At 39.4% G+C, this 9,561-nt stretch overlaps 1 long non-coding RNA gene across 1 annotated transcript; it reads right to left on the bottom strand.

Moving 5' to 3' along the window:
- Window positions 1–2,172: 2,172 nt before the first annotated feature.
- On the bottom strand, window positions 2,173–8,713 carry LOC133125059 (uncharacterized). The gene is made up of 3 exons (XR_009708380.1): window positions 7,707–8,713; window positions 7,463–7,486; window positions 2,173–7,367 (listed from the first exon to the last, which is right to left on the bottom strand). It is a non-coding gene; the product is annotated as an uncharacterized LOC133125059 (long non-coding RNA).
- Between the last annotated feature and the right edge of the window lie 848 nt (window positions 8,714–9,561).

Consider the following 9,561-nt stretch of genomic DNA (forward strand, 5'->3'; position numbering starts at 1 on the left):
TTTTCTATTCATGTAAACAAACGTAGCTGACCTGTTTTTTGACTCACACAGACAGTGGACAGGCTGGCTGCTGTTAGCCAATGCGCGTCATCTCGCAACGACCTGCATGCCATACCTTTGTTGAACATAACAGTCTCATGTTAACACAGAGTTCGACCAGAGCCATCTCAAACGTTAACGTTTCTTTTTGACTTTTGACTCTTTTAAATAAATGCTACTCTCCTGCCAGTTAAAGACAGTCATTAAATGTCTAATATTTATTTCAGATATTCAATTCATATAATGAAAATAGATGCAAAGAAACGTCGGGCTGGGTGTTGTCAATACATTTTGTCACGTAGGCTGCAGCTGTAAATCATACATCGTTATGCCTACTGGCTCGCTAGAAAAAAACAAAAACCTATCGTTGAAAAATCACTTGAAGGAAGAAAAAAATAAAAGTACCACTTTCTGCCAATAAATGGAATCCCCGTATCAGAAATGGGGGGAAGCTACAGCGACGCAGTTAGTCTGTGAGTAGAATAGATTGTGTAGACAACACAAAGGAACCAAAAATGTGCTTTTTAACGGTACTTGGTCAGTGTAATGATATAAATGCTAGCATTCGATTATGGTCAACGGTACCGAAAATGCCCGTTGCACCAGCCATCATAACAAATGTCCCAATATAGGATCGATTTAAACCTCTATATATTTTTATTTCACGTTGACAGTGTAGGCTATTATGTGTATTCCCACGCGAATTCCATTTAATTGGGTTACGGCATTCACTTCAATCAAATGAAGTAAAATAGAAACGGCTCGAATTCCTTAATAAGGCTTCTTCGTTTTCAAACCAACTTTCCGAACAGCTGTTTTGTATTGAGTCCTTAAAATGCTACACTACGTTTTTTTTTAAACCAAATAACATTGAACGTCAATGCAGGATATGCATTATATGTGTTAATCTTTTAAATATATGATACTTTCCTGCCAGTAAAAGCCTGTCTTTTATTTTAGTTATTCAATCCATATAATTAAGGTAGATGAGAAAAAACGTTGCTGTGGGCTGGGTTTTGTCAGTTCATTTTGTCACGTAGGCTGCCGCTCTTACTCATACATCGTTATGGTTACTGGCTCGCAAAAAGAAACAAAACCTGTCGTTGAGAAATCACTTTATCCAAGAAAAAGAGAAAGAATACCATCCTTTGTCAATAGATGGCAGTCGCGTATTAGAAATGGGAGAGTCAGTTGCGACTTGCGTTGAAGTTTTAAGACTGGATATCTCAGCGAATGGATGTGATGACACTCCAACAATGAACATCTGTGAAAAGTTGTAGCCTCAAAATCAGGCAATGTAGAATTTAATACCTTTTTGAAATTATTTAATACATAATTTTCCTGTTTGGGCAGTATTACATGTTAATTTTAAGGCTGACCATAGCCATACCATTCCAAGATATTAAAAATCAGTTCATAGTTGTGTGTCAGGCCTGTAATATCATGCTGACCACATTTTGTGTGAATGTGATGAACCCCCTAGGAAGAGTACTTCAAAGTTTGGTATGTGAAAAAAACACTTATTAACACACAAAATCCAAAATAGCTCACTTCCTGTTTACTATTTACTTCCTGTTTCCTATTTTCATAGGACCCGTAAATTCTGGGTCTTGTCTCTTTGAACTCTTTGAGCTCATGGTTATTACCTCACCCCACTATTAGTCTGTACCTTATTCTTAATAATTTTCCTTTTCACTTATTTTAATGTGCAAGTTTTATAAAAAAAAAATTCTTTAAACTTCATTAACTTAATACATTTTTTTTTAAGGTGCCTAAAAACCTAACCTAATCTAATCAGATAATTTGTCTCCGCAGTCGACACTTTCACACGCACACACACACGCTACACAACACCTCTATCACACTGGCCTGTGTTCAGCTTTTCAGCTTTCAGGTGATTGCTTACAATCCCTTCGTGGGGTGGGTTTTTCAGTTCAAGGGACTCTAACCACTGGCAGTGTACACTGTCTGTCCGTGTCACAGCGGACTCCGAGACTGTTCTGTATAGGGAAGAACCAAGTTAGCGATCCCATCCTCGTCGCCAAACTGTTTGGGAAAAATGCCCTTTTTAACATTTCACAGGTGAGCATCGTCTGATGAAACAGATCCCAGTAAAAACAATGATAGCTATAGTTGAGTTTAACTTTCATATTTATTTGCAAATAAATAACAGAAAGTGAGGCTTTCTGATTTGAATCAGACATAGTAAGCCTCTTATACACTTTTCCAGGAGGGGGGGCTTTACCAAAACAAAAAGACATAAAGCTGGCCACGAACATTGATCAGTATTTTGTCTTCTGAGTACCCCTTGTTGACCTTGCTGTAAGACCAGAATGTGCTAGCTACCCCCTTTCAGGAGAAGCCATTAATGTCAAAGTTTGTATGTCTGCTGGGAGAGAGACAGATAAACACTCCTCGTAAGCACTTAATTCAGAAATTGGTCTAATAGTAATAAGGATTTACACAAAAATGTTATTTGTAATCGTGATTGTCTTTATGTTAACACGCATTGAGGATAAATTAAGAATCAATTAAGACAATTTCAACCACGTGACTTGCTGCTACCCAACTATTGAACTTCTCCAGCCAACCTACCTACTTGACCAAAACCAGCCCTTTCAACCTCTGCTTCTTCTCCGCAACTATTTTCAACCTTAAATGTCCTGTCTTTATCCACTGTAACCTTCTATAATTCCTCCTCATTTAATGGCATTAAATGAGGATCCTCATAAAATGTTCCATCAATGTTTTCACCATCATAATCCCTCAATTTATATAAATGGAATTCTGTGGACCCATTCAGCAACTGTGAAATATTTGTCTGTATAGGTTTGCTTATAGCCTTTTGCAAACTTCCCACACAATGTGGAAACTCGAACTGTATCACCCTCCTCAAACTTAAACTTTAGCTTTTTAGGTCTTTTTGGAAAGAGCCTGTACATATTTTTAAACACTTTAAAAGCGTTAGTATCATTTACTTCTGCAGGCTTCATTTTAATTGTACCGTGATAGCTGTTATTGTTTGACCGGACCATATCTTGTACATTGTCTATATAGCATAGTGTGTTATGCACTGCAAAGTAACGCCGCATTCTTGTTTTTAGGGCCCAGTTAACCCGTTCAACCCCTGAAACTTTCACATCGTTACCAGTGGCAAAATGTGTTATGTTGTGATGCTTCATCAGCTTTTGGAAACCCTAGTCACCATGGTACCACTCTTGGTCTTTAGAAGACAAATCCAAGCATATTTTGACAATATATCTACGTTAGCATAAATTTCATCTTCCGTCTTCAGACTTATCGCCCCACAGGTTTTCATGCATGACCCCCAAGATCAGCAATTTCTGAGATACTCAAACCACCCTGTCTGCCACCAACAATCTCTATTAGTGTGAAAATACCCTTCCCTTCAAAGGATTGCAATGCTGTTCCACCCACCCTATTCACCATTCCTCAATCCAATTTCTGAGATACACAAACCAGCCTAGCCTGTCTGCCACAAACAATCATTCCACGGTCAAAGTCACTTAGATCACATTTTTCCCCATTCTGTTGGTTGATGTGAACATTAACTGAAGCTCCTGACCCGTATCTACATAATTGTATGCATTGCACAGCTTCCACACAATTGGCTGATTATTATACCTACATATTCATGCAATTAAGTAAAAATGTTCCGAATAAAGTGCTCGGTGAGTGTATATGCTTATCTGTGGAACAAAAGGAATAAAACACTATAAAACACACCGCAAAGGACATCAATGCCATTAACTTTTTTTGAAGGACTTTTGTTTCCTTCACTGCAGGTTGCCTCCACACACTGGTTATGGGAAAAAATGAAACTATAAAAAACCTTAATGTGAACAAAGAATTGGCTGCTGATGCAGGGAAGGTGGAGTTGGACTAGACCGATGCCTAGAGTCATAGCCCAAAGGTAACAGGCAAGCTCTATCCCTTCAGTGGGTCATCCGGTGCCAGTTTTAATTTTGTTAAGATTTTTTCTCTGTACATGGCACTAACAGCAGGTTACAGTCCTATTTCTCATACACACATATTAGATAATGAGCCAGGTAATTAGCGAGTCTGTAACGCTACGTACCACATTTTATGAATGAAGCAGATTGACCCTCCCATTATATTTTGGATCAATTTGACCCCATTCAGTGTTTGACATCTCTTAAAAATCAGTTAACCTTTTTTTCATCTTGATATTGTTCGATTTTTCAGATTCAGATTATTTTATTATTATTATTTCATGCTCTGTTTCGAACAATGTTCTGCTAAAAGCAAATAGCATGTATTTCCATGAAAGACAGCATATCAATGCATTCAGCCTACACATATTTTTTTACTAGAGGCAATGATTCTTTGAAACTTCAAACACTTTTACTGTCAATATGGTTGAGCATGTTATTTCAATCATTTCCCACTGCTTTGCGTGAGATATTGGTTAATTTTTAAAAAATATTCTAAATTTTTTCTGTGACAAATACACAGCCTTAATTATTGCTAGGCTAGTAATACTTCTCTCAAATTTAGATTACTAAATCAAATTACTCTAAAGCAGCTCTTGTGAATGAACTAATCTCAGATTATTGTCTTGATTTATTAAATTTGTTGGTACCCTTCCACAAGAAATTGAGGAATGCACAATTTTCTCTGAAATAACTTGAAACTTACAGAAGTAATTGGCATCCACCATTGTTTATTCCATATTTAATAGAAATCAGACTTTGCTTTCGATTTTTAATTCAACATAATATTGTAAATAATAAAACAAATGAAATTGGCATGGACAAAAATGATGGGACCCTTAACTCTGCAATCAAACGCTTTCTGTAACTCTCAATGAGACTTCTGAGCCTGTTAACAGGTATTCTCCAGACTGCAAGTTTCAGTTCTTTTCATAGATTTTCGATACGATTTAGATCAGGACTCATAGAAGGCCACTTCAGAATAGTCCAATGTTTTCTTCTTATAAACTTAGAAACTGACATACAAGCGTAACTCCAAGGTGAAGGTATCTCTTTGGCAGTTGGTTCTTGGTTCTTTTTCTACCATTCACACTATCCTTCTGTTCGATCTGGGGGCAATTATCCTTTTGCGGCCACGCAGGGAGGTTGGTTACAGTTCCATGGACCTTAAACTTCTTAATATTTGCAACTGTTGTCACAGGAACATCAAGCTGCTTGGAGATAGTCTTTACCTTTACCATGCTTGTCGATTTTTTTTTTCTTTTCTCCTCAGACAACTTTCTCCTTTGCTTTCTCTGGTCCATGTTCAGTATGGTGCACACAATGACACCAAACAGCACAGTGACTACTTTTCTCCATTTAAATAGGCTGAATGACAGATTACAAGATTGCAGACGTGTGATACTAATTAAATGAACAAATTAGTTTGAAATATCACTATAATCCAATTATTTATGATCTTGTCTAAGGGGTACCAACAAATGTCCAGGCCATTTTAGAATATTTGGGTAGAATAGTAGAATAAGCAATAATTCAACTCTTTTCACAGCTTTATTCAATGACAAACCCAAGGCATGCAAGTATACATGAAAAAATAACTTTTAATAGAATCACTTTTCAGGAGGAATGAAGCATTATTTCAATGAGCTGTAAGGGTACCAACAAATTTGACCACGTCTGTATGTCTCACTGAAACCTGGCTGAAAACAGACAAGAATTTAACTTTAAATGAATCGTCTCCACCTGGTTTCATATATACTCAGTGATCACTTTATTAGGTAGACCTGTACACCAGCTTGTTAATGCAAATATCATCTGGCACCAAATAAATGCATAAAAGCATGTAGACATGGTCAAGAGGTGCAGCTGTTTTTCAGACCAAATTTCAGAATGGGATCAGAGGAGAAGGGCCAGACTGGTGAAGCTGACAGGAAGGTGGCAGTAACGAAAATAACGACATATTACAACAGTTGTAAGCAAAAGAGCATCTCTAAACACAAACCAAATCAAACTTCTAAGTAGATAGGCTACAGCAGCAGAAGACTTAATAAGAGTAAAAAAGTCTAATAAATACCTAATGAGGTGCCCACTGAGTGTATACTCAAAACCCCGGTCTCTGTCAATGAGGGGGCTGTTATGTGAAATCACTTCATTCATCCAATCCCAAAACCTGAATTTGATTCATTTGAAGTATTAGTCATTATCTCTCCCAGCAAGATACTGGTGGTGCCCACCTTTTTTCCCAGCCTACTGCCCTGGTGACAGTTTACAGACCTCCTGGCCCTTACTCTGGCTTTATTCATGAATTTTCAGAATTTCTCTCTCACTTAGTTATAAGCTATGACAAAGTGGTGATATTAGGTGAGTTTAACGAATCAAGCTGGCTTTACATTTCATACATTAGACTTGGTATTAAGCTTTGGTGTAGACATTGATGAGGTTGAAATTCAGTCTCATAATCCTGTTTTGTCTTTCCATTTTCTTATGTCGGCGGCATGGATGGTGCAGAGGGTAGCACTGCCGCCTCACAGCAAGGAGGTCCTGGGTTCGAATCCCGGTCTGCCGGGATCTCTCTGTGTGGAGTTTGCATGTTCTCCCCGTGGTCGTGTGGATTTCCTCTGGGTACTCCGGTTTCCTCCCACAGTCCAAAGACATGCAGGTTAGGCTGATTGGAGAGTCTAAATTGCCCGTGGGTATGAGTGTGTGAGTGTGTGAGTGTGTGAGTGTGTGAGTGAATAAGTGAATGAGTGTGTGTGCCCTGCGATGGACAGGCTACCTGTCCAGGCTGTATTCCTGCCTTTCGCCCAATGAATGCTGGGATAGGCTCCAGCCCCCCTGCGACCCTGTTCAGGATAAGCGGGTTAAGATAATGGATGGACGGATGGATTTTCTTATCTCATTGCATCTACAATTACTCCACTCTGTAACATGAGTCTAGGACGTACATAGGTCGTACTATCACTCAGAGCATTCCATTCCATTTTCCAATGCCCTCTTGTGCAAATTGCAAATAAAAACCTTGAACGTGTGACCAACCACCAGGTTACTCCTTAATAATATTAAATATTATATTTTGATTATTATTATTATAATTTGTATTGTTGTTATTACTTACATTAATCTAACCATAAAGTTTAAGAACACAGTTGTTTATTTCACATGTTTATTTCTACTGTCCAATACCTCCCTAGCATTAAATTACTCCATCAATGCTACAATGTCAATACTATGAAAGCAAGCATTCTGAAATTAACAACCCATAACTTCCCAGAGTCCTTGAAGAGTAAAGCCATCTTTCAGCTTCTCAATAGCTATGCCAAGCTCCTCAGAAAACACAGGTTCCCGGTCTTGTTGCTTTTGAAAGAAACAAACAAATAAGAAAGACACTCAAAATCATTGTTTGTATGTACCTGAGAAGTGCTATGAAATCTCTGACAGAGAAACATTACCTTGTTGCCATCAGCAAAGTAGGCCTGGGGGAAAAAAGGGGGGGGGGGGGGCAGAAACAAAAAACTATAATAAGTAACATGGACTCATTCACCAAATTCATGGAAGGGAAGGACTTTTTGAAGAACACTATGGAGGTTACAAACTGGTACAATGCATTAGTAATTTGGCATTTTAAGAGTGTCAAAAATACAAGAATAATCTTCAAGGGAGAATGATTGTGATAATGTGATGCTGCACACTCACTGTGAAGGCATCGGTTTGCTCATCTGGTTCGATTTCCATATCATCTGGTAGCTGTTCCACAGTCAGCTCCTCTAATGGTTGAGGCTGGAATTCAAGTAGGTGAGAATTAAATCAACTGTTAGTTAAATAAATAAGCTTCTCCTTTTTATTTTATGCAATATGCAAGATCAGGGTTGGCCAACCCTGTTCCTGGAGATCTGCCATCCTGTAGATTTTCATTTCAACCCAAATTTGGCCCACCTGATTCAACCAATTAGCAGCTGAACAATGTATGCTCTCAATACAAAGAATGCAAGAATGTTGTTATGTTCTTGGGCAGAACATTCTTTCCATGTGTTCTTGACGAGAAAGGTCTTGTAGGGACACAAAGGCAGACAATACTGTTTTATGTGTAGTGGTACACCTAGAGTGTGGACATGTTTATTTATATGCAATGACTTTAGTGAAATCTCCTCTTTAAAATCAACACCCAATAGCGCCACAGGACAGGGCAATAGGCCAGCCAATCAGTGATTTGCAAAGTGGGTGCACTGCCCAATCGGGAGTACGGAGGGGGTGGGACTGGGAGAGACGGGGAGGAACACAGAAAATGACGAGAAGGAAGAAAATGGCGGCGCCTGGAGAGCTCCCACGTTATTGAAAGTAAACAGAAAGGAAATGTTAATATAGTTTGAATAACTGCAAGTTTATGTCGAAGTGTAAGTGAGGTTTCTTGTATTGTTTTCCGGAAGAATTACGGTTAGAGTCGCCGTGTCGAAGAGGAGACTACACTTCAATCAACTTTGAAGACTTCGTTGCTGCCGTTGAGAAAAGTACGTCGTTTCGTGAGGTGAAATATCCTTACTAGTTAGTTAACTGTTCAGTGAGTTTAGAAACTGAAAACGCATTATTATTTTGTCGCCTTCTGAGATCGACATTGGAGGTTTCACCACACCAGCTCACAAGGAAGGCCAGTCCTCCTCGCTACTACAGGCGGTAGCCATTGATGTTCCCTCCCTTTCTCTCTCCCTCTCCCTCCCCCTCCCGCTGCACTGACAGTGTGGTTCGTGAGTATTACCCTGCCACAGATGACAACATGTGCGAACTTGTCAGAGACGTTAACATCATTGTTATGAACGCTCAATAGGCTACTAGTCTACTGGAAACCCCCATATGGCCTATATTAAACCCAGCAATGTTGTTTCCTATGAACTTTTATGATTAAAATGTCATCTATAGGCTTAGCAGATGATATTAACCTTGGTTGCTAAGAGTTGCATGTTGGGCAATTTGAGTAATCAGCATAACAAGCTAATTAATCGCTAAAAACTGGAAATGGTTATAATTTTGCTTTAAAAATATTTTATGAGCAACGATGTGCAGTCCCCCCTCCCCCACCGGTGTCACCTGCTACTCTTCACTTGACCACTTGACTCCCCCACGATGCCCCATGAATACGCACGATGAATGATGTACTTCTTCGCTGCTGGGCACCATAATTATGCGCGGTACATCACCTGGTACCTCAGGATGGTGCAGAACCTTCCACATGAGGCCAAGCAGGACCTTTTAGCTGGGGCTCACGTCTGCCGCCACTCTGACGGTGGAACTGCTGTACCTGCTGACCAGTTTGGCGAGCAGACCTACATTAAACAAGGGAAAGGACAAGGTGGGTTGAAAGGCATCTCAACCAATGAAGAGCAAGTTGCAGTGTGGATCAGTTCCCATCCCATTTGTTCCCATCTTTCCCAGACAGTGGAGGAAATGAACACAAGTCGGGACACGCCAGAGAATCCAGAGGAGGAAGAAAATGCACATGTGGATGGAAATGAGAAGCAGAGTAGATGGAAACATAAGGAGGAAGGTGAGAGAAGAC

This window comes from Conger conger, chromosome 3, assembly GCF_963514075.1.
Source record: "Conger conger chromosome 3, fConCon1.1, whole genome shotgun sequence".
NCBI lineage: Eukaryota > Metazoa > Chordata > Actinopteri > Anguilliformes > Congridae > Conger > Conger conger.